The sequence below is a fragment of the Chlorocebus sabaeus genome, chromosome 11 (assembly GCF_047675955.1).
Source record: "Chlorocebus sabaeus isolate Y175 chromosome 11, mChlSab1.0.hap1, whole genome shotgun sequence".
Lineage (NCBI taxonomy): Eukaryota > Metazoa > Chordata > Mammalia > Primates > Cercopithecidae > Chlorocebus > Chlorocebus sabaeus.
Window position 1 is genome coordinate 91859198 of NC_132914.1, and position 26161 is coordinate 91885358.

Consider the following 26161-nt stretch of genomic DNA (forward strand, 5'->3'; position numbering starts at 1 on the left):
GATTTTTTAATATTTTCCTTATTTTTACCTTCTATTTCTCTTAAGGCATTGTCTCCTATGTTTACTTACTGGGTCCCTTATAGTTGAGTCTTCATTTATTTTATTTTTCTATTTTTCTTGAGTTCTGTTACTTCACTTCTGAGTTTTCCTAATTCTGATTATGTTGTTCTTTCATGTTTTGTATCATTTTTTAAATGTCTTCTAGCTTATTTTGAAATAGTACATTATAGTTTTATTTTTCTTTTTAAAGCAAATCTTTCTGATCTGCTTTCATTATCTGTAGGGATATTATTTTGCTGTATTCTCATTTTCCTTATAATACCTTTGTATGAGGTTTGACTGCAACACTTTATTGTTGCTTATTTTTATATGGATTTAGGTTTCTTGAGCTTTTAGATTGATGCTTTGTTCAGAATAACTGGTACAACTTTACACAATTACCTATTCTGTTGTGTTTCATGTAGTGAAGGAAAAAAAAAAAAGCAGCTTGCTTTGTAAGATTTTCTGGAGATTCTCATCACTTTTGTCTACCTTCTTTCCTTCATCTCTGTAATGCCTATTCTGTTCAATTTTAATTCTAGTCCTAGTAGTATCTTCAGGGAACGAATCTGTCCCAAAAGAGATTCCTACCTGGTGGGTTTTGAGAGTTCAAAGGGGCGGGACTGCTCCACACCTTTCAGACCTCACTGAAGGTTTCCCCACTGCTCTCACCAGCAAATTGGAGCAGGCAAAACAGTTTCAGCTACTCTTCCAAAATTGACCTGCTAAGCCTTCCAGTGAATACCTACAGTATATTTTAGGGGTTTCCTGTTCTCAGGTTTGTTAAATGCCTCATTACTCTCCTCTGCTTTCTCCTGCCCAGATGAGGATGCCACACAGGTCTTGTGACTATCAATTATTTATTCTCACCTGCTTCTATTTTCAGGGTTCAAAGGCATACCTTCTCATGTGGTTTTGTTGGAAATGTCTGCAGATTTTTGGTTTTGCTATGAGCTTGTTCTGGCTATTTTTATGTGAGAATTAGGAAACTTTCAAGAGCAATTCTGCCACTACCATTCCAACTTCCCAAACCCACGTGTTCACTCTAGAGCCCATGTTGAAGGGGCAGGACTACATAGGGAAAGCTCTTTTTGTGGTAAAGGGAGAAATGCAACAGAACAAACTTGACACCAGGGATGTTTAAACCTCCGCTTGCAGCACACATTTGTTAACTTTCCATTGGCCAAAAACAGCCACAAGACAAACCACCACATCAATATGCAAGAAAACAGACTCTCCTTCTAGTGGGAGGAACTACAAAATCATGCAAACAGCATGGATACAGGCAGCAACAAGGAGTTGAGAATAATGATTCAGTACTCCACACCAACCAACTGCATCTGCCCCAAAGACATTTTCTAAATCTTGCTAAATTATTTTCCAGAAATGGTTTGTTAATTAGACTTTCACCCATAGATAAGAGATTGCCCTTTATTACTGAACATTTTCTAAATTGTTAATATAAACTGTTAATTTAATAAGTAAAAAATATCTTAGTGTCATTTAATGTTTAAATTGCACCTTTTATTTGTGTGAGCTTTAACACTTTTATATTCGCTTATTAGTTATTTGTATTTCTTCCTTAACGACTTGACTACTTATGTCTTTTATTCATTTCACTGTGGCAGATGGTGTTTTTCCTTTTGATTTACAAGGCCTCATTTCATATTAAAGATTTTCACCTTTATTGTTCCTATTTCTTACACATATTTATTCCAATTTGTCATTTCTCTTTCGTATCATTCTGTGTAACAAGTCCCCTTAAAACTTAGTGTTCTAAACAACAACAAAAAAGTTACTATTGCTTACAAGTCAATGGAGCAGCAGGCCATATCCGATAACTTGGATCAGGCTTGGCTGATCTCAGCCGGGCTCATTCACGCGTGTGTGTCAGCTAGTGCCATGGCTGGGGAAGGGTTGGTCTAAGATGGTCTCATTCACATGCTGGCTGTTGGCTTGTTGTCCACTGGTGCAATGGGGATTAGTGGACCCTGTTACTACCATACCTTTTGATTGAATTTGTGTTGTTTTTGGCACACATTTAAAATTTTGATATATTCAAATTTGTCATTTTTTCCTATGTGATTTATTTACTGTTTTTAGGTCTGATAAATATATACCTAAGTTTTCTTTTACAATTTCCTTCTTTTATCTATTACCTCTCTTTCAGCCATCAGAAATTGAGGGATGTGAAGCATAAGAGAGAAAAAGTGGTATCTTTTCTTCACCCATTGCTAGGTTCATGGCTGACACTCTCGTAACAAAAGACACATTAACAAGAGAGAAGCATAACATTTTTTTTTTGAGATAGGGTATCACTCTGTCACCCAGGCTTAAGTGCAGTGACAAGATCAGGGCTCACTGCAGCCTCCACCTCCTGGGCTCAAGCAATCTTCCCACCTCAGCCTCCCAAGTAGCTGGGACTACAGGTATGTGCCACCACATCCAGCAAATTTTTGGTTTTTTGAGACAAGGTCTTGCTCTGTTGCCCAGGCTGAAGTACAGTGGTGTAATCTTGGCTCACTGCAACCTCCACCTCCTGGGTTCAAGTACTCTTCCTGCTTGAGCCTCCCAAGTAGCTGGGATTACAGGCGCAAGCTACCATGTCCAGCTAATTTTTTTGTATTTAGTAGAGACAGAGTTTCATCATGCTGGCCAGGCTGGTCTCAAACTCCTGACCTCAAGTGATCCACTCACACTGGCCTCCCAAATGCTGGGATTATAGCACATGAGCCACCACGCCTGGCCAAATTTTTGTATTTTTTTTTTTTTTTTATAGAGACAGGGTTTTGCCATGTTGTCCAGGGTGGACTTGAACTCCTGGGCTGAAGCGATCCTCCCACCTCAGCCTCCTAAAGTGATTGGATTACAGGCACGAGCCACCATACACAGCCAGCAGAACATATTTATTTAATATAAATGTTATGTAACACAGGAGCCGTCAAAAATAAAAACCTGAAGAATTAGGAATATTTGTGTATCTGTATAGACAATCGTGTAGAAGTATGATTGGAGGGCAATCTAATGGTAAAAAACTGGGGAGGGCCAGGCACAGTGGCTCATGCCTATAATCCCAGCACTCTAAGAGGCAAGGCGGATCACCCGAGGTCAGGTGTTCAAGACCAGCCTGACCAACATGGTAAAACCCCGTCTCTACTAATAATACAAAAATTAGCCAGGCATGGTGGTGCATGCCTGTAATCCCAGATACTTGGGAGGTTGAGGCAGGAGAATTGCTTGAACCCAGGAGGCAGAGATTGCAGTGAGCTGGGATTGTGCCATTGCACTCCAGCCTGGGCAACAAGAGAGAAACTCCATCCAAAATAACCCCCCCAAAACAAAAACAAAAAACCTGGGGAGAATTTAGCATGATCTGTTTGTTTAGATTCTTCTTGGCACCCCACTGTGACATTTCTTCCCTCTGGGTATAGGGCAGGACACCTGCCACATGAAGGTCTTCAGTGGAGAAGGGAGGGAGAAAGTCAAAGAGTGACTTTTCTCAGTTTTAAGGCCTGCGTCAGGGAAAAGGGTTGAGGGGAGTTCTAGTTTCTATGGCCTTGCTTCAGCAGAAAGGGGGCGGGGGAAGGTCAGAGAGACCTTGCTACTGTGATTTTTTTCAATTTCCTTCAGCTTAAAATTGTCAGTATGCCAAGGTGTCATATTTTGGGGTAGGGTATTTTGAGCCTCATCAGAAATAGGAATTTAAATGGCTGCTTTTCCACATGTAGTTAACCAATTATCCAAACACTGTTTATGGAATATTTTGCCTTTTCTCATGAATTGGTGATATCATCTTCATCACAGAGTGAATTACGATTTCATCCTTGGGTCTGTTTCTGGACTCCTGCCTTTGTCCCATGGATGTGTCTATCTATGGGTTCTTGTACTGCCTAAATCTATACTCAAGGGGTGGCAGGAACTCAGGGTTGAGGTGGGGTTATCACCATTGTGACTACAGTTTAAGTTCATTTGTGTATCACTTCCGAAGCCCAGAGCTCAAGCTGAGTGCTTGAAGTTCAGGAGGGAGGCCAGGCGAGGTGACTCACGCCTATAATCCCAGGCCTTTGGGAGGCCGAGGCAGACAGATCGTTTGAGCTAAGAGTCCCAGACTAGCCTGGGCAACACGACGAAACCCCGTCTCCACCAAAAATACAAAAAAATAACTGGGCATAGTGGCATGCACCTGTGGTCCCAGCTACTCAGGAGGCTGAGATGGGAGAGTCACTTGAGCTTGGGAGGCGGAGGTTGCAGTGAGCTGATCACACCACTGCACTCCTGCCTGGGTGACAGAGTGAGACCCCATCTCAAAAAAAGAAAAGGAAGGAAGGAAGGAAGGAAGGAAGGAAGGAAGGAAGGAAGGAAGGAAGCAAGCAAGCTCAAGAGGGAGACACAGCTGAGGTAGAGGTGGAGAGTGGGGGTGAGGAGGGGTGTCAGAGGTTGCGAACTGGTATTGATCCAGACATCTCAGCGGGCAGAAGTCTCTGAGCAGAAGAAGGGCATTTAAGATGAATATTCTAACCTAATACTTGTGTGGGAGCAGAAGAACCAACTACAACTGCAAATTTGATGAAAAGAGCAACTCTTAGCTTTCCCCACCTTTATCTGAGGTATCCAAGATGCTTCTGGAAGACTGAAGTCCCAGAGAACCATGTGATCATCCCACACGCACAGGAACCAACTGTGCAGTGTGAAACAGCAGGCTGTAGTCTTTCACCCGTGGCAGAATATATATTTATTGATTCACCTTTGAGTAACAGGTTTAGTAAAGATTGTCAATTCTCTGGGGAGATAAACATGAAATACTATTTTCACCCCAATAAAATCAATCAATTATGTTCTGCGGAACCTCCTTTTCCCACCGGGTAGCAGGCTCCATTAGCTACATATATCCCAGTCTGATTCTATAACTTTTCATTTTAGTTATCACAACAGTTTCTCTCCAGTTACTGAGATTCAACTCCATTCAATGTAAAATTTCATTCTTATACTGGATTCAAAGCTTTCCTCCTCGCCGCTAGTGCAGACTAGACTCATGGCTTTAAAGATTTGGTAGTGGCAGGGTGGAGACACAGGGTGCTTCTCTCCCATCCGATCCTTGCCTGTGCTTTCCCCTGTAGCTTTGGGGGAAAAGGAAGAGAAGAGAAAGTTGAATATGTTTTTTTTTTTTTTTTTTTTTTTTTTTTTGTGATTGCCTATGGCAGAACTGTTGGTGTCCATGGCTTAGCAAGTGGCTCCCAAGACCTGCCCTGGTACTCAATGCCAAGCAGCTCCCAGGGGTCCCTTGGGACATATGGCCTTCCTCTTCCAGCTGACCCCAGCTGATGGCCTCGTGCAACATCTCTCCAATGCCTACTTCTCTTTGCCCAACATGTGACCATCCTCTGCCAAGTCCCCAGCTCCAAAACCTGAGCCTGTGGGCAGATTGATACACTCTCTGTATCTTTTAGCAACCAAGAGCTTGAGAGAATAATTCCACTCATACCTCACATCATCCCATTACATTTCCGTTTTACACAAACTTCCTTCTGTTACATTTCCGTTTTACACAAACTTCCTTCTGACCCCAGTGCCAGCTTCCTGTAGATCTCAGAGCTGTCGATGGCCCCTGACTCCACATACTAGTGTGGGCTCTTGATGACCCAAATGTCCCCAACATAGAGGTCATATTATAGGTACTTTGGCCAGTTGAGTTATGAAGCATTTGCCTCACCTTAAGATCTTAAGATTCAATCGAGATGTGAAGTAAATTCTCTAAGGCCACCCACCACATCAGCACCATGTTCAAATTAGAATGTAAAGTGTCAGAATCTACGGCCAGGTTTTTTTCCATTGAGATAGGATTTCTCAGGCTTCCAGGAAAACAGGAGCTAAGTCCCTGGGCTTTGGTGTCAGATGGCTCTGTCTGAGGCCTGGTTGAACCACTTCTTAGCTGGGTAAATTTTTGTTGTTGTTGTTGTTGTTGTTGCTGAGAGAGAGAGAGTCTCACTTTGTTGCCCAGGCTGGAGTGTAGTGCCTCAATCTCAGCTCACTGCAACCACTGCCTCCCAGGTTCAAGCGATTCTCCTGCCTCAACTTCCCAAATAACTGGGATTATAGGTGTGCACCACCATACCCAGCTAATTTTTGTATTTTTAGTAGAGACAGGGTTTCACCATGTTGCCCAGGCTGATCTCAAACTCCTGGCCTCAAGTGATCCGCCTGCCTCAGCCTCTCAAAGTGCTGGGATTACAGGTGTGAGCCACCATGCCCACCTCACCTAGCCGGGTAATTCTGAACAACTTTCTTAGCCCCTCATAGTTTCAGTTTCCTCAACTGTAAAATACGGTTAATAATAGTAGCATCTACTTTACAGAATCATTTTATTGCCTAGATGAGATTCTACAAGGGAAGCCTGGTGCCTAAGGAGTTCTCATGAACGGTAGTTATTGTTGTTCTAAAAAAGACAGCATCCTCAGGCCACTGATAATTCAAATCTGTCCAAATGTCGCTGCCTTGCAGATGGTTGAACTGTGTGTGCCTGGGGTTAATTCCCAAGCAACGTACCCAGCGTGCTGTGTTGCCTCCACCTCTGTGGGGACCGTCCCATTCGGGGGCTGGGACAGCATGGGGGCAGATGTGAGGAGAAGCTTCTACAGCTACTGTGTGTGCATAATCACATTAATTTGCAAAAAATTAAAAATAAAATAGAAAATAAACTGGCTGGGTGTAGTGGCTCACATCTGTAATTCCAATGCTTGGGAGGCTGGGGCCAGAAAGTTGCTTGATCCCAGGAGTTCAAGACCAGCCTGGGAAACATAGTGAGACCCCATCTCTACCAAAAAAAAAAAATTAGCCAGGTGTGGTGGTGCGCACCTGTAGTCCTAGTTACTGGGGAGGCTGAAGTAGGAGGATCATTTGAACCCAGGAGTTCAAGGCTGCAGTGTGTTATGATCATGCCACTGCACTCCTGCCTGGGCAACAGAGCAAGACACTGTCTCAAAAATAATAATAATTAGGCTGAGCACAGTGGCTCATGCCTGTAATCCCAGCACTTTGGGAGGCCAAGGTGGGAGGATCACCTGAGGTCAGGAGTTCGAGAGAAGCCTGGCCAACATGATAAAACCCTGCCTCTACTAAAATTACAGAAATGAGCCAGGTGAGGTGGTGTGCTTCTGCAGTCCCAGCTACTCGGGAGGCTGAGGCTACTCAGGAGAATCGCTTGAACCCAGGAGGCAGAAGTTGCAGTGAGCTGAGATTGCACCACTGCACTCCATCCAGCGTGGGCAACAGAGTGAGACTCCCTCTCAAAAAAATAAATAAATAAGAATAATAAAGAAGAAAAGAAAAAACAAGTGAGCTTTTCTTAAATGTTTTCCAGCTGCAGAGGCCACGTACTAGAAAACTCTTGAAATATTATTCAGTGTTTCTCAATACTTAAGCTGACTGCCTTCTGATAAATTGCCAAGTAGTGGTCAGAATTTAATTCACACCAAAGGAGAACACAAAGATTATGAGACAATTGACCCTATAAAAACACATTCGTGGCATGCTCCTCATTCACTTTGCATCTGCTCTCAACCCACCCTCCGGGGCTCTTATGTCACACTTATTTCCAGATAAGTGGCCCAATTAGAAACCTATTGGCTAAGGTTGTACTAAAGGCAATGACCCTGCACACCAGAAGCTCGTCCTTCTTAACATCACCCTCAAGCCAAAGCACAGTGGCGTGTGCATTCTCATTCCTGGACAAACTCTGCCCCCTGGCGCTAACTCACACACTTGCGCACCGGTGAGGAGGGTCTCCTTTGTTAGGTTTCCTCATGGGACAGGGATAGAAAAGCCTGTCAACCCCACCTGCTGTCTCCCCGAACCCCTAATTGCCGTCAGTCTGCTCCACACAGATAATCCACCAAAAGGCTCCGAGTTTGTTTCTGCCCTGTGTATTTGAAACGAGTCTCATTCTGTGTTAAAAAGTGTTTCTCAGCAGATGAGTAGGGATAAAATCTCCATGGGAGAAAGCAAAGGAGATGCCTGATCTGTCCAGGGCTTCCCGGGTCAGTGGTGCTTTGGCCAGAAGCCAGGCAGCAGGCCTTGGGCAGGTGGCTGGATCCCTTCTGTGCCACGGTGTCTTTGTCTGTGAGATGAGGGGGCAGTCCCCACCATACTGTGCTTACAGAATAGAGGAAGAATTTAGGTGGTGACTGTGCTGTAGTAAAAAGAACAGTGGGTGTGGAAATAGGGGATTTGGGTCTAAACTCTGGCTCCAGGCGGGGTGTGGTGGCTCACACCTATAATCCCAGCACTTTGGGAGGCTGAGGCAGGAGGATCGCCTGAGTCCAGGAGTTTGAGACCAGCCTGGACAATATAGTGAGACCCCATCTCTACAAAAAATACAAAATTAGGTGGACTTGGTGGTGCATGCCTGTAGTCCCAGCAACTCAGGAGGCTGAGGTGGGAGGATCACTTGAGCCTGGGAGGCAGAAGTTGTGGTGAGCCATGATTGCAACACTGCACTCCAGCCTGGGTGACAGACTCCATCTCAAAATAAATACGTAAGTACATTAAATAAATTAATTAATTAATTTCAGCTCCAGCTGTAGAACCTTGGACTAGAAATTAACTGTTCTCACCGTTCTCTAGAAATTCACTGTTCCCTTGAGCCTCCTATCTGATAAAATGGGAATGATGGCCTTGCCCTGCTAGTCATTTTCTCCGGAAGAGACACCTCCAACTGCAGCGGGTGTGGCGTGGTCTTTCCCTCCAGGCTCCAGGAGCCCCTGCCTCCCAGTCGGAAGGAGAGTTGTTCAGGATGCAGATTCCTAGACTTTACCCCAGGAGGTTGAGTCAGAATCCTGCCTCAGAGGCATGGCAGGAGGAACAAAATAATGAACCCCCAAAGGTGTCTATGTCCCGGTTCTGGGAACCTGCAAATATGTGACCTTGCATGGGAAAAAGGGCCTAATAGATGCAACTAAATTAAGAATCTTAAGATGAGGGGATTATCCTCGATTACCCCAGTGGGCCCACTGGATCACGGGGGTCCTAATAAAGGGAAGAGGGAGGCAGGAGAGGCCCACGGTGGAAGCCGGGGTTCCCTGGGGGCCCAGTCGTCTTTCCAAACAGAAGCATGGAAAGCTGATCTGTGGCCACTTCTGGAACACACAGGCTCAGGAATAGCCAATATTAGAAGAGATGTTTGCATCTGTTTCCTTCCAAGACACACAGGCTCTCTAAGAGAATGGAGGATGGCTTTTGTGCTACGGGGACAAGTGCTATGTTTGGGATGTGGTACTAGAATTGTCAAAGTGCTGCCTTGCCCCAGAAAGTTATTTCCAAGAGTAGTCATTACATCTATTGGCTAAAAATGTAGGGACTGGAGGGAAGCGCCATGCACTGAGGGTGAAGGTGGCCTTGAACGCTGGAAAAGGCAAGGAAGAGATCCTCCCCCAGAGCCTCCAGGAGGAACTCAGACCTGCCAACACCTCACCCCCAGCCCTGCAAGACCCACTTTAGGACTTCTGACCTCTGAAGCTGTAGATGATTAATCCGTGTTGTTTCAAGCCACTAAGTTTGTAATTGTTTGTTTCAGCAGCCCTAGGAAGCCAACATGGTACCATGGAGGGGCTCCTAGATCTGCATTTTTGAGTGACTCCTGGTAGAATTGTTAGGCATGCTCAATTTTGAGGGCTAGAGGTGTAGTAGGAAGAGACTGAGGAACAGGAGGTCTGTATTTCTAGCCCTGGCGTCATGAGCTATGTGACTTTGGCAAAGTCACTCCCTCGTTTATTGGGCCTCAGTTTCACTGTCTGTAAGCTAAGGCAGTTGGCTACAGGGGGCAGACGGGGCGAAATCTCTGGCTGCAGTATTCTGAGAAGCTGAGAGACAGTGAAGCTCTTTGAAAACAGTCAAGTCTAGGTCTTAGGACTGAGATTTCCCAGAAGAAAGAGATATTGGTAATTCTTTTAACAGCTCATTTTTATACCTCTCTTCCTGAGTGCCAGGTCTTGGTCTAAACCCTTCCCTTCCATGAACTCCTGTCTGTGGGGTTATCTTGGTACAAAAATCAGTCTTCTGTGCGATGAATAATTAACTGCTCTGCTCTGAGGAGATGATTTCGAATCAGGAGTCAGATCAATAAGCTACTAAGGGGGGGATGGGCGGGTGGGCACCATCTTCAGCTAATGAAGGGGGCGATTCCCTGTCTTTGCCATGAAAAGAAAAATGTCACAAACATTACATGCCGCCTGAGGGGTATGGATAGAAGGGGGAAGGGGCTGCGGTTGCCAGGCAACCAGCTCATCACCAATCATGTGCATAAAAGCCTTGGGTCTCCGTTATGAGCACAGCTAGTGGGCCACCCTCCTTCTCCCCGCCCCCTGCTTGACAGCTGGCCTTTGGGTTCTGGTTCCAGACACTTAGACCCTGAAACAGGCCCAAGTCCCCCTCAGTATCCCAGAGTCGATTCTGTTGCTAGAAAGCAAACTGGGAGAGCAAAGACTCTTTGTGTCCACTCCAGACGACAAAGGTCTGGCACCCACGCTCCAGGACACTCTTTCCTACACCATGGCCTTTTGCATGAGCCGTCACCCCAGAGGCTCACAGATTTGAGGAAAATCCCTTCCTGACCCCTCCATTCAAGGCAGGCTCTTGCTGTTTGCCGTGTGGATACTGAGCAAACACGTGGGTCCCCAGGCTGGCTTTTGATGTGCTCTGTAAACACTCCTCTCTGGATACAGCCAACTGTCCAATTATGCAAGAGTCAACCGGCTTCCCCAGGGGATTTGTCATCTTAAAGAACGAGGACCCACTGTGACTGGAGAGTTGACATAGCACATGTCACACAGAGAAAGTGCACCCTCGGTGGAAGCCGGGGTTCCCTGGGGGCCCAGCCGTCTTTCCAAACAGAAGCACGGAAAGCTGTTTGATCTGTGGCCACTTCTGGAACACACAGGCTCAGGAATAGCCAGTATTAGAAGAGATGTTTGCATCTGTTTCCTTCCAAGACACACAGGCTCTCTAAGAGAATGGAGGATGGCTTTTGTGCTACGGGGACAAGCGCTATGTTTGGGACGTGGTACTAGAATGGCCAAAGGGCTGCCTTGTCTTGTCTTATTTCAGAGAGAAGTCATTACACCCATTGGCTAAAAAGAGATAGGCATTGCCGAGAATGTCGGATGCCCCAACCCATTTACCTTTCCCAGTTCACATCACCCCCGGCAGGCCCAGGCAGGCTGCACTGTGCCCGAGAACAGTTGATGCAGGGACACATTCCAGCACCGGCCTCAGTCCCTTTCCCTCTCCCTGCTTCAGCCGCACTGGCTTCCTCACTCTTCCTCAATCATACCTATGTCAGCTCTCTGCACTTGCTGTGTCCTGGATACTTGCACCCCCAGTATCTGGATGACACGAGACTTTCCCTGGCCACCACCCCATGTAAATAATAGATACGCCACCCCCATTTACCCTTTCCATGTGCCCTTTTAAATTTTCTTCAAGTACTGCATCTCTTTTTCTTTCTGTGTACCTGACTTTCCATCCATCTATTTTACTTGTTTATTGCCTGTTTCATTCTCTAGGGTGTAAGTTCCAGGAGAGCAGGACACTGCTGCATCCCTGGCACCTGCCACTGTGCTCGGCACAAGGCCAGCCCTCAAGTAGCATTTGCTGAGTTGATTAGGATTCCTGTGATCCACTCTGTACCAGGAAGACACTGCGCTCTTCCTTACATCCTCACACCCAGAGCCTCTCTCTGGAGGCAGTGGATGTCATGAGTTTCCTACAGATCCTTACAGATACTTCATACTTATTCAAAAAGATACATACACAGCTACGTTCCTCCCATTTTTTTTTTTTTTTTTTTTTTTTGAGGCAGAGTCTTGCTCTGTCACCCAGACTAGAGGGCAGTGCCACAATCTCAGCTCACTGCAGCCTCTGCCTCTTGGGTTAAAGTGATTCTCCTGTCTCAGCCTCCTGAGCAGCTGGGATTACAGGCACCCACCACCATACCTCGCTAATTTTCTGTATTTTTAGTACACACAGGGTTTCGCCATGTTGGCCAGGCTGGTCTTGAACTCTTGACCTCAGGTGATCTGCCAGCCTCAGCCTCCCAAAGTGCTGGGATTACAGGCATGAGCCACCATGCCCGGCCCCACCTGTTCTTTTTAAAGCGTAGAGTATATATATCTTCTATATATTGCTGTTTTCACTTTGTATATCTTGAAGATTATTTCATGTCCGTTTAAACTAAGTTCCCCCATTCTTCTCTATGGCCGAGTAATATTCCAATATACGGATATCTAGTAATTTATTTACTTGGCCACTCTAGATGGACATGTAGGCTATCTCCCATCTTTTGTTATTACAGAGTGTTAGAAATAATCTTGTACATATGTCATGTCATTCATATGTGACCATACCCATACAATACATTCTAAGAAGTTAAATTGCTGTGTCAAAGGGTATACGCACTTATAATATGAATAGAAATTGCCAAATTGCTCTTCACAGAAATTGTATCTCTACCACTACCAATGACTTTTAATTTTTTATTTTTGAGACAGGGTCTCGCTCTATCACCCAGGATGGAGTACAGCAGTGTGATTATAGCTCACTGCAGCCTCAAACTCCTGAGCTCAAGGGATCCTCCTACCTCAACTTCCCAAGTAGCTGGGACTACAGGTGTGCACCCCCATGTCCGGCTAATTTTTTTGATTTTTTTTTTTTTTGTAGAGAGGCGGTTTCACTATGTTGCCCAGGAGGGTCTTGAACTCCTGGGCTCAAGCAATCCTCCTGCCTCAGCCTCCCAAAGCATTGGGATTAAAGGCGTGAGCCACCGTGCCAAGCCCCAACAACAATTTATGAGATACTTTGTTTCCACACATCCTTATCAAACTTTCTTTTATCTTTGCCAGTTGAAAAGTGATATTGCAGCCAGACGTGGTGGCTCATGCCTGTAATCCCAGCACTTTAGGAGGCTGAGGTGGGTGGATCACCTGAGGTCAGGTGTTCGAGACCAGCCTGGCCAACATGGTGAAACCCCATCTCTACTAAAAATACAGAAAATGAGCCGGATGTGGTGATAGGCACCTGTAATCCCAGGTGCTCAGGAGGCTGAGGCAGGAGAATTGTTTGAACCCAGAAGGCGGAGGTTGTAGTGAACTGAGATTGTGCCACCGCATTCCAGCCTGGGCGACACAGCAAGACTTTGTCTCAAAAAAAAAAAAAAAAAAAAAAAGTGATATTGCAGAGTAATTTTATTTTTCATTTTCTTATTCAAAGATGTAATATTTTTACCTATGTCTAGGAGGCATTTCTATTTCCTTTCTTATGAACTACCTACTTTTCTATTAGATTTTGGGTTTAAAAAATCAATTTATAGGAGTGCTGATACATTAGGAAAATTACTTTTTGGCTATGAGTTACAAATATTTTCCCTATGTGTCATTTGTCTTTGCATAAAAATCATTAGATGTTTTCTGCCTCGTAGTTTTTTTAGTCTAATGTATTCATCTGTATATGTATGCATGTGGAACTGCCACTTTTACATTTGCTTTTTAAATACTTTATCATATGTCATTATCCCTTTAGCTGTATTATTGGAAAGTGCATTTTTTTATTAGTGACATTTAAATTGGTGCTTCCTGGATGGGGTTTGAGGATCACTCTCAACTCTTGATGAATGGAGGGGCTCCCTTATTCCTTGAGGACTCTTGTGAGATTTGGGAGGCACCCAACGTGTGATTACCCTCATCCATTTGATGCTGGCTCTTAATAATCTCAGTTGCAGAGAGTGACATGTTTTTGACTCTTTTTCAGGATTCTGGAACGTACCACCTGTTTTAGTCTTTAATCATCTCTCCACTCATTACAGGTGCAGAAGGTTGAAGCAGCTGGAAACATCTGTTCCCACAGAAAAGGAGCCCCTGTCTCCTGTCACTCTCCATGACAGGAACCCATCATGCACCCAGTATCAACCGCAACGAGCCTGTCCTCCCACACTCAGCTTTTCACATTCTCCATCCTCAGTGTCCCCACCTGTCTCCCTCTCTACCTGTTTGCCATAATTCCTCAGCTCTCAGCCCCAGTTCTAGGCAGGCTGGCCACCTACATCTCTTCACTGTAGCCTGCGTATAGGAGCTATTCCAGGTAGTGGGGCCTGAATAACGGGGTGCTCTTTTAAAGACAATGAATGCAGAATTGCAGACCAGGCACAGTGGCGCATGCTTGTAATCTCAGCACCTCGGAGGCCTAGGTGGGAGGATCCTTTGAACCAGGAGTTGGAAAACAGCCTGGGCAACATAGCAAGACTGTCTCTACAAAATAGATAAATAAATAAATAAATAAATAAATAAATAAAGCAGGCATGGTGGTGCACACCTAGCTACTTGGGAGGCTGAGGTGGGAGCATATCCTGGCTACTTAGCAGGCTGAGGTGGGAGGGTCATTTGAGCCCAGGAGCTTGAGGTTGCAGTGAAGCTATAATTGCACCACTACATCTAGCCTGTGTGACACAGTGAGACCTCAACTCTTAGAAAAATATATTACAAATACAAAATTAAATATGAAAATGAATAGAATTGGAAAATACATTACAATGGGCCAGGCGTCGTGACTCATGCCTGTAATCCCAGCACTTTAGGATGCCGAGGCGGGTGGATCATGAGGTCAGGAGATCGAGACCATCCTGGCTAACATGGTGACACCCGGTCTTCACTAAAAATACAAAAAAATTAGCTGAGCATGGTGGCGGGCGCCTGTAGTCCCAGCTACTCAGGAGGCTGAGGCAGGAGAATGGCATGAACCCAGGAGGCAGAGCTTGCAGTGAGCTGAGATTGTGCCACTGCACTGCAGCCTGGGTGACAGAGCAAGACTCTGTCTCAAAAACAAAACAAAACAAAAAAGCAAACATTATAACAAATCACAAAGCTTAAAAGCCCGCAAATAGCAGAAAAATACAAAATATAGAAAAATAACATGAGTTTGTGTGAATGAATTGTCTGACACACTTCTATAGACTTTTTCATTCTTTTTTGGCTGCATGCTCTTTGACTGTCTCTTCGTGTGACAAGAAGTTTGAAATACCATTGTCCATAAAGGGAACAGAAAGAGATTTCAGGCTGTTTTCTAGCATGGTTGATAGTTTAGAAAAGTTTATTTTAGCTTCACAATCTGTTATTGGTAATGTCTTGCTAAGACATAGTCCAATACATTAGGATGTATGAATCATGCAATTTCACACAAAGGCATACTCGCTATTTGCTTTAATTCTATGGGTTTATTATCAGGTTCCACAGAACTCCTAATAAATTCAAATTTGTAGAATTTCCATCAAAAAATGAAAAAAAATGTATAATGTGTTTAGATAGCTTTATCTGGTATATTCCAGACAGGAAAGAATTTCATTTCTGACCAGAAATCAAGAATCCAACTGCCCATGTTACAAGTCTGATGACTAGAAGAATTTTTCAACAGATTGGCCTTTGGCCCCGTTCATTTCCAACTTGTTTCTCGTCCATTTCCCATGTGTTTCTGGTGGCCAGCACTGTGAGGCACACTCACACTCCAATATGACCTCTTGCCCTGCACCTTCTTGTTATGAGGCTGGATGGGTCAGTGCAGACACTGCAGAGTTCTTCTCTTTTTTTTTGAGACGGAGTCTCGCTCTGTCACCCAGGCTGGAGTGCAGTGGCACGATCTTGGCTCACTGAAACCGCTGCCTCCCAGGTTCAAGGAATTCTCTTGCCTCAGCCTCTCAAGTAGCTGAGACTACAGGCACCCGCCACCACGACTGGCTAATTTTTGTATTTTTAGTAGAGATGGGGTTTCACCATGTTGGCCAGGCTGGTCTCGAATTCCTGACCTCAGGTGATCTGCCTGCCTTGGCCTCCCAAAGCACTGGGATTACAAGCATGAGCCACTGCATCCAGCCGAGGAAGAGTTTTTCTAAAAACCGTATCTATACCCCACCAACTAGCAAACTTAACAAAGTGACTATAAATATATCCTTTTCAACACAAATTAAACATGTCATCGACTCCATTTCTCCATAAATGTTTTTTTAAATACGCATGTTCACCTCAGGGCTAGGTATGGGGAAGATTTAATAGAGTCTCCTCTATTGAAATGGAGGGAGGCTGATGTGGTCTTAATATTTTGTTTTATTTTATTGTATTTTATATTTGGGGGATGGGGTATCACTGTGTTGCCCAGGCTGTTCTCAAACTCCTGGGCTCAAGCATTCCTCCCACCTCAGGCTCCTGAGTAGCTGGGACCACAGGGGCACACCACTGTACCTGGCTAGGTGTGGTCCTAATAATTGCAACTAATATATCTTCTAAAAATTTTGCACAGCATATGAACATGATTCCGATTTAGGGCCTTAGAGGGACTCATGTAAGGTAGTGGCCTTGAAGCTCAAGCTTCATTAGCTTCAAGATAACTCATCTCTGCTTCCGCTGTCTCCGCACTCCCATACTATCTAGACTTCTTTCAAAATAGCTGCTGTATATGCCAAGATGATATTGATCTGCAGGGATAGAAACCCAATTGAACCAAAACAATTGGAGGATATACTGACCCCTAAACTGCTGGCCTCGGAAACAACTGGAACCAGTGATAAAAATGCCACCAGAACTATTTCCTTCTTGCTACACCTCAGTTTCCATCTCCACAAGTGCAGACGAAAACTTCAGCCTTACAGGAGGCTAGACCTCTGTCAGTCCCTGACTCAAATTGCACTGCTCTGCCACTCCAGGGAAATCCCTCCAAGGGTCAGACTGGCTGGTGTGGGTCATGTGAGCACTCTCATGGGGTGCTCTGAGGGACATCGCCCACTAGGGCTTCAAGGTTGGAGTGGGGAAGAAGGAAGATGTGCTGTGGTCAAAAGAACAATCCCTTCCCTGTCCCTGCCCAAGAAGTCCATGTCCTAATCCCTGGGATTTTGCAAATGTGATTAAGAATCTTGAGGCTGGGCACGGTGGCTCAAGCTTGTAATCCCAGCACTTTGGGAGGCTGAGGCAGGCAGATCACCTGAGGTCGGGAGCTTGAGACCAACCTGACCAACGTGGAAAAACCCCATCTCCACTAAAAATACAAAATTAGCCAGGCATCGTGGCACATGCCTGTAATCCCAACTACTTGGGAAGCTGAGGCAGGAGAATCACTTGAACCCGGGAAGCGGAGGTTGCATGAGCCGAGATCACGCCATTGCACTCCAGCCTGGGTAACAAGAGGGAAACTCCATCTCAAAAAAAATCTTGAAATGGGCAGATGATCCTGGATTATCTGGTTGGGCTTAATGTAATCACAAGGATCCTGACAAAAAAGAGGCAGGAGGCCAGGTGTGGTGATGTGCGCCTTAGTCCCAGAGCTTTGGGAGGCCAAGGCAAGAGAATCACTGGAGCCCAGCAGTTCCAGGCTGCAGTAGGTTATAATCACACCACTGTACTCCAGCCTGGATGACAGAGTGAGACCCTGTCTCTGTTCAAAAAACAAAAAGACCCAAGAAAGTCAGAGACAGAGGAGACGTAAAGATGAATGTAAAGGTCAGATCATGTGGGGCCATGAGCCAAGGAACACGGGCAGCCTCTATAAACTGGAAAAGGCAAAACACTAGATCCCTCCTGCAGCCTCCAGGATTGAAGCTCTGCCAACACTTGATTTTAGAACTTCCAGAACTGGAAGAAAATTAATTTGTGTTGTTAAAACCAATATATTTGTGGTAATTTGTTATAATAGCAATAAGAAACAGATACAGGTGCTGAGAAGATAGCAAAATGCATGCCCACTATACCTTCTCTCTCCTCCTTCCTGGTCCTATCTATCTGTTATGGGCTGAATTGTGTCCTTCCAAAATTCATGTTGAAGTCCTAACCTCCAGTACTTCAGAATACAATACTATTTGGAGATAGAGTCTTTAAAGAGGTGATTAAGGTAAAATGAGGTCATAGAGGTGAGTCCTAATTCAATATGACTGGTATCCTTGTCAGAACAGGAGATTAGGATGCAGACAGATACAGGGGAAGATCATGTGAGGCCATAGCAAGAAGGTGGCCCCTGACAAGCCAAGGAGAGAGGCCTCCAAAGAAAATCAACTTACTGATACTTTGATCTCAAATATCTAACCTGCAGAATTGTGAGAAAATTTATTTCTGTTGTTTAAGTCAGTTAGTCTGTGGTGTTCCTTATGGCAACCCTAGCAAACTAATACATGATCCTTCAAGGCAGAGGTGAAAATCTGCCTCCTTTCTCAAACTGCCTTTGATCAGCCAGCTCCCAGAGCAGCCATTGTCTCAGAACACCTAGTGGCCAAGAGTTTAACCCAAGGATCACAAACTCAAATGCCTACAGGGGCCAGGAAGAACTAACACAAGTGAAGTGACTGACTACAAGAAACTGTATTTGCCAATTGATATGGTTTGGATCTGTGTCCCTCCCCAAACTTCCTGTTCAATTGTACTCCCCAGAGTTAGAGGTGGGCCTGTTGGGAGGTGATCGGATCATAGGGGTGGATCCTTCATGAAGGGTTTAGCACCATCCCTTTGGTGCTGTTCTTGTGATAGAGTTCTCATGAGAATTGGTTATTCTCAACTGGTTATTTACTGGTTGTGTAACCAGTTACATGAGGACTGGTTAGCACCTACCCACCTCTCTCTCTTGCTTCTTCTCCCAACAAGAGATGCCTCACTCTGCCCCCTTCTTCTTCTGTCATGATTGTAAGTTCCCTGAGGCCTCCCAGGAGCTGATGCCGTCATGCTTCCTGTACAGACTGCAGAACCATGATCCAGTTAAACTTCTTTTTAAAATAAAAATAAATTACCCAGTCTCATGTTTTCTTCACAGCAGTGTGAAAATGGACTAATCTACCAATTGAACATAATCGGTATACACTATCACAAAAATGACAGTCACTCCCTATCTCCCTGTCTACTGTTAGTTTTGCCACATTTTATCAAGGACGAATACAAGGAAAATTCTCTCTTCCTGACCGTTCAATGGGGAAAAGTGGCAGTGCTGGGGTGAGAGGCACCTGCTTTTATTTTTTGTGTTCAGGAACCTACATGAGAGGTGCAAGCTGAGCTGGAAATTGCAGGCCCTGCCCTGTGCCAAGGGGCAGTTGCTACTTAGCTCTAGCCAACTGTTACCAGGGACGAGGACAGGCCAGGCCAGCCAGAGTCTTCCAATTTTTCAAAAAAACTGAAAATACACATTTTTAAAGTGAAATTTGATTTTTAGATATTGGTAACTAATTTTTAAAAAATTTAACTATATTGACCACCTCACATCCATTACAATGGCTACTATTAAAAAGCAAAACAAAACAAAAACAAAATCGAAAATAAGTGTTGGTGAGGATGTAGAGAAATTGGAGCACTGTTGGTAGGAATGGAAAATGGTGCAGCTGCTGTGGAAAACAGTATGGCAGTTCCTCAAACATTTAAAAATAGAATTAGCATATGATCCAGCAATTCCACTTCGGGGTATATACTCAAAAGAACTGAAAGCAGAGTCTTGAAGATATATTTGTACACCCATATTCATAGCAGCATTATTCACGAGAGCTAAAACGCGGATGCAACCCGAGTGTCCATTGACAGACGAACAGATAAGCAAAATGTGACACACACACACATATATATATATCACATGATGGAATATTATTTAGCCTTAAGAGGAGGGAAATGCTGATATATGCAACACAGATGAATCCTCAGGACATTCTGCTAACTGAAATAAGTCAGTCATAGAAGGATAAATTACTGTTCGATTCCATTTGTATGAGCTACAATATCTGTAATACTTAGGGTAGTCAAAACCACAGAGACAGTGAAATGGTGGTTGCCAGGAGGTGGGTGGGGGGCAAGGATGGGGTATTAGTGATGAATGGGTACAGAGTTTCAGATTTGCAAGATGAAAAATGTTCTAGGCTGGGTGCAGTGGCTCACACCTGTAATCCCAGTACTTTGGGAGGCCGAGGCGGGTGGATCAGGAGTTTGAGACCAGCCTGGCCAATAGAGTGAAACCTCATGTCTACTAAAAATACAAAAAATTATCTAGGCATGGTGGCAGGTGCCTGTAGTCCCAGCTACTTGGGAAGCTGAGACAGGAGAATCGCTTGAACCTGGGAGGTGGAGGTGCAGTGAGCTGAGATCGCGCCACTGCACTCCAGCCTGGGTGACAGAGCGAGACTTAGTTTCCAAAAAAAAAAAAAAAAAGGTATGAAAAAGCTCTGGAGGTAGACGGTGGTGATGGCTGCACACCAATATGAATGTACTTAGTGCCACTGAATTTTACACTTAAAAGTGGTTGACATTGTAAATTTAACATTGTATGTACTTTACCAGAATTTTAAAAATTGGAAAACGACAACTGAGCTGGCTAAGATTGTTATTTTGAAACAAGACACATTTTTTTAAGGCCTAGCTTCAGCTCACAGTCCACCAGTTTGCAACCTCTGTTTTAACACTTACTTGTTTTTCTAGGCATTTCATGTGTTCATGTCTTACCCAACTAGAAGGTAAAATTCCAGGAAAGTAGGAACTGCGTCTTAACCTTCTTTGGTGTCTTTCAAAGTGGGTATTGGAGCTTTGCAGTGGGCAAGTCACAGTTGCCCTGCTGAATACTGGATGATACGTAGACACTCATAACTAATTATTAGACACTGCCATGGTGTACACAGAGCTGTGGCCAGATGGGATTAATTGTAAAACTTCAAGAATGAGAAGAGCGCTTTTGAAGTACAAAAAGAAATTCATTCTACTAGCAGGTGGGGATGATGTGTCAGGAGAGACGAGGCTGAAGAGGGCAGGGAGACGGGAAAGGGGCCTTATAAGCCACAAGAAGGGGAAATGGGAAATCGCCAAAAGCTTTAAGCAGAGAGTGATGAGACTGGATTGGATTTTGAGATAAATCATAAAAACTAGAGCCTGGAACGCCCCTGCTGAGAGACTCAGGAAAATGCTAAATACCGCTTGGCAACAGCTCTCCAGGGCCACGTGTGAACACAAACATGCCTGTGTTCAGCGAATGAGGAGGTTGGGGACATGGGGAAGAACTAGGGGAAATTGGGGGGCTTCAACAAGTGGAGTGAGGACTTGAATGCACGCCCCCTTCAGAGCAGGCACTGTATGTGCATGTGTGTATGTTGCGTGTGTGCAGTTAGAGTGGGGGTGATTCTCAGGTGGATCTAGGCAAACTGATACCCTAAGTTGCAGACCATGGCCATCAGACCCTCCGTGCTCCCATGGAACACCTGTAGGAAATCCTGAGAACTCCAACTTTAAAGGGATCCAAGACACTGTAGCCAGCACAGTAACCCGTGGCAACCCCTAGAGGCTGCTATAACCTCAGCAATGGGGAGCGTTATACCCAAGGAACCTACTGGTTCCCCAGACACAAAACTGGCTGAACCTTGGTGATCACAGCACATGACCAGGAACCATCAGTACACTCATGGAACTGTCCTGCTGACAATGCCTAGAGGGGAAAATGCCCAGTCCTCTAACACCCTTCTCTGAGGGAGAAAAAAGCCACATTAGAAGAAGTGATATGACCAAAAGACAAGCTTTCTCCAAAGGCCAATGACCTTGGAATGTTTATTAAGTGTTTTCTCTCTTCAAGTGCTATCCTTCAACACCAGGACTGGAAACAATTTGTTTGAGTCATAACTAACTTTTGTTATGAACAAACATAACATTTGTTCAGAAATAACTAACCAGCCACAATTAGTAAAGCTTCATAAAGCCTGGAGAATACTGTCATCAGAAGAGCCACATTTGGGGCAGTCTGGGGAAGGGTGAAGTGTGAGGATGGGGACCATTATCTCTAGAGGTCTAGTGATTAAGAACTGGGTGACTCTGGACGGCTGGTCCCAGGGACTTTGCACTTGTGGTGGAGGCTGAATTCTTCATTCCCAATCTGGATGCTACGCAATTATCATCAGGTACTCCAGTCCATCTGCAAGTCTGAATATGGATGGGGATGCTCTGCACTGTCCCCATCAGCCTCTGGGTCCTCCACTCTCTCCCTGCTCTGGATCTCTGGATCTCATTTCTACTTCCTCTGCAGGTGGCATCATGGGGACTGTCTGGTGACTCCCCTTCAACCAGCATCAGACATTAGAAACTTCCAGTCAAGTCTCCTGGTCCCTGCTTCCAACCAGACGACCATACCTCCACCCCAGGATGGACTTCAGACCTCAGCAGCAGAGATGGCCATGCTTCCTGTGTGACACTGGGGCAACCACGTTTCCCACAGGCACCCAGGTGGGGCTGAGATGAGAGCAGGCCACCTGAAGGTGCACAAAATAGGCAGGATGGGATGGAGGCCAAGAACGACCCAGTGAAATGGGTGCCCCCAATTTGCATTTGGGAAGAAGGACTTCCACATTTCACAAGCCCTACATTTCACATATTTTGCCCCTACTCTACTCTCAACCCCCCACTCTCTGAGTTCCACCCCACATGACTCACCCGTACCATCTTAACTTGCTGTGTCCTCACCCTACTCCACAGATCCCTGCCTCCCATGCCTTTGCTCCAGGTGAGGCCATACACTTGGCAGAGGCCTGTTTGCTGCGGCCATTTTGACCCAGGGAATGTTTGACGTGACCATTTGAAAACACTCTCCACAAAATTGCTCAACACACTGTTTTATATTAAAAATTAAAAACAGGCCTAAGTGAAAAAGACAAACAAGGGACAAGGGATGTGGGCATGATGACTACTGAATATACTACTTAGTAACAATAATTAAAAACTAAATATTTAATAGTTTGGCTTTCCCCCCAGCTACCTAAAACAAACAAACAAACAAACAAACAAACAAACAAACAAAACTGCCTCTCAGACTAAAATAGCTGCTTCAAGAGTGCCACATCAACATGTTGTAAGTTTGTTCACATTGTTACCTTCATCTTCCTACTCACTGTGTCAATTAGGAATGGCTTATGATGCAACTAATAGCCAATATCAAAGGCATAAGGAAAGACATTTATGACTTCACATCACAGGCAGTCTCCAGACGGATGATTCCCGGTGTTGACTCAACTGCTCAACACAGAGACCCAGTTCCTGTCCGGTTTTCTTCTGCCATCCTTAACTCCTTGGCTTTTAGTTCTTACTCTCATCACTTCATGGTTACAAGATGGCTGCCACAGTTCCATGCACCACATCTTCATACAAGGCAGGAAAAAAGGAAAGGGGCAGTAGTTAAAAAGCTGTTAAAGTGCCGGGTTTCATGTTTAAGATGGCATCCCCTGTGGCAGCGCAAGCTGGAAGGCTTTTGCGAGCCCTAGCATTGCGGTCCGGCTTCCTGGTGGCTGGGTCCCAGGCAGTTCAATTAACCTCCAAAAGATGGCTGCGCTTGCAGGAATACCAGAGCAAGAAACTTATGTCTAATAACGGAGTGAGAGTTCAAAGATTCTTTGTAGCAGACACTGTGAATGAAGCTCTGGAGGCTGCTAAGAGACTAAATGCAAAAGAAATTGTTTTAAAAGCCCAGATCTTAGCTGGAGGAAGAGGAAAACGTGTCTTTAATAGTGGTTTGAAAGGAGGTGTTCATTTAACAAAAGACCCTAAGGTTGTGGGATAGCTGGCTAAACAAATGATTGGGTACAATCTAGCAACAAAACAAACTCCAAAAGAAGGTGTGAAAGTTAACAAGGTGATGGTTGCTGAAGACTTTGACATTTCCAGAGTAACCTACCTGGCAATTCTGATGGACAAGTCCTGCAATGGCCCTGTGCTGGTGGGCAGCCCCCAGGGGGGCGTCGACATTGAAGAGGTGGCTGCTTCAAACCCAGAGCTCATTTTTAAGGAGCAAATTGACATTTTTGAAGGAATAAAGGACAGCCAAGCTCAGCGGATGGCAGAAAATCTAGGCTTGGTTGGGCCTTTGAAAAGCCAGGCTGCAGATCAACTTACGAAGCTGTATAATCTCTTTCTGAAAATTGGTGCTACTCAGGTGGAAGTGAATCTCTTTGGTGAAACTCCAGAAGGATAAGTTGTCTGTTTTGATGCCAAGATAAACTTTGACGACAATGCAGAATTCCAACAAAAAGACATATTTTCTATGGATGACAAATCAGAGAATGAGCCCATTGAAAATGAAGCTGCCAAATATGATCTAAAATACATAGGACTAGATGGGAACATTGCCTGCTTTGTGAATGGTGCTGGGCTCGCCATGGCTACTTGTGATATCATTTTCCTTAATGGTGGGAAGCCAGCCAACTTCTTGGGTCATGGAGGTGGTGTAAAGGAAGCTCAAGTGTATCAAGCATTCAAATTGCTCACAGCTGATCCTAAAGTTGAAGCCATCCTTGTCAATATTTTTGGCGGTATCGTCAACTGTGCCATCATTGCCAATGGGATCACCAAAGCCTGCTGGGAGCTAGAACTCAAGGTGCCCCTGGTGGTCCGGCTTGAAGGAACCAATGTCCAAGAGGCCCAGAAGATAACAACAGCGGACTCCCCATTACTTCAGCCATTGACCTGGAGGATGCAGCCAAGAAGGCTGTGGCCAGTGTGGCCAAGAAGTGACGTCTTTGTCCTGATCCGATGGGGAAAGAAAGCCATTTTTCCATAAAAAGGGACGGTTCATCATTGTGAAAGAAACGGTTATCTCATTGTGGAGGAAAAGGGGGGAGAAGGCAAGAATCACTGAAAAATCTTAAATCTGTGTTTTCTGGAATAATATATGTAGACAGCCTAAATCTGATTTTAGTATAAAAATAATATCTTGTATTCTCATACTTTTCTGTCATTGTAAGCCTGCCCAGTAGGCAGTGTTTTGCAGACTTTGGGAAGTGGTCTATGTGGCCAAATATTGTGTGTATAGACAGAATTTGAAATCAGGTCCTGCTTCATTTACAAGTATTTTGGTGGGCATCTAATCCTACATAATGAAAAAGAAAAACAGACCATTTAAAAACTCAGACAAGATTATATTTAATGTATTAATTGCTAAAAAGGCACAAGATTGCACTGAACATATTAGCTACTAAAAAGGCACTGCCAAGACATTCAAGCAAATAGCTATTACACACTGCAGCAGATTTTACAGGTTTCTAATTCCAACATACGTTTGAAAAATCCATGAGTGTTCCAAAATATATTTGATGGAAGGTCTGCATTAATATACCATTCATGTGTTTTTACCATTTGCCTTAATATTGAATATACTATTTACCTCACACTAAAAAGAAAACCAGAAACCTTATTTGTGATTTTGGAGTGGAAGCTTCCATTTTTGTGTCAAAAATGAATCCCGATTCTTATGGAAATCTCTGTTATTAAGTCATTTAAAGATGAGACAACACTGAAGATCAAATTGTGTTGGGTATCAAGATCTTCTCTCCTCATTTATCTCTTACTCCTCATCCTCCCAGAATCTACCAGTTTATGGTAGAAAGATGGGAACCTTATTTGAATGTTCGTTTTGTTTTGTTTTGTTTTTTTCCACGATGTCTAATTTTGTTGTGGGAAAGGATTTGGATAAAGTTTTTGTTAAAATTTTGGTAGATTTTTTATCTATACAAATTTAAATAAAATTATGTTTTGTAAGCTGTTAAAAAAAAAAAAGGCTGTTAGAACTGTCCTTGGAAGAACTGAACCAGAACCAGTGCAGCTGTGGTTGAGATGGAAAGATGATGATTTTGAGATGTATTTTGATTTTGAGATGTATTTAGAAGGTAGAATTGACATGGGTTGATGGTGGTAATGATGAGGAAGATGGTTCTGAGGTTTCTAGCTTGGGTGGTGGTGGTGCCTTTAATGGAAATAAAGAGTACAGAAAGAGCAGACTTGGTGTAAGGGAAAAAACAATGACCTTGGTGTTTTAGTTTGAGGTTCTCTAGGGACATCCCGAATCAATATTATAGATCCACTGCTTAAAATATAGATTTAAAATTTAAATCTAGATCCACTGCTTATAAAAGAGGTCGGTGAAATTTAAAATATAGATCCACTGCTTATAAAAGAGGTAGGTGCTAGCTATGCAACTGTAGTAGTATTTGCCACAAAGGTGGCATCTGGGTCCACAGGGGGTGTGTAGGAAGGAGGGGCTGGATAATGGAGCCACAGAACCCTGAAGAGTGGTGGAGAGGTGCACAGACACCTGGAGAGAAAACACCCTACAAAAGGAT

General features: G+C 44.4%; 1 pseudogene; it reads left to right on the forward strand.

The window, feature by feature from the left end:
- The first annotated feature begins 23159 nt into the window (after positions 1–23159).
- LOC103238881 (succinate--CoA ligase [GDP-forming] subunit beta, mitochondrial pseudogene) lies at positions 23160–24722 on the forward strand (annotated as a pseudogene).
- The last annotated feature ends 1439 nt before the right edge of the window (positions 24723–26161 follow it).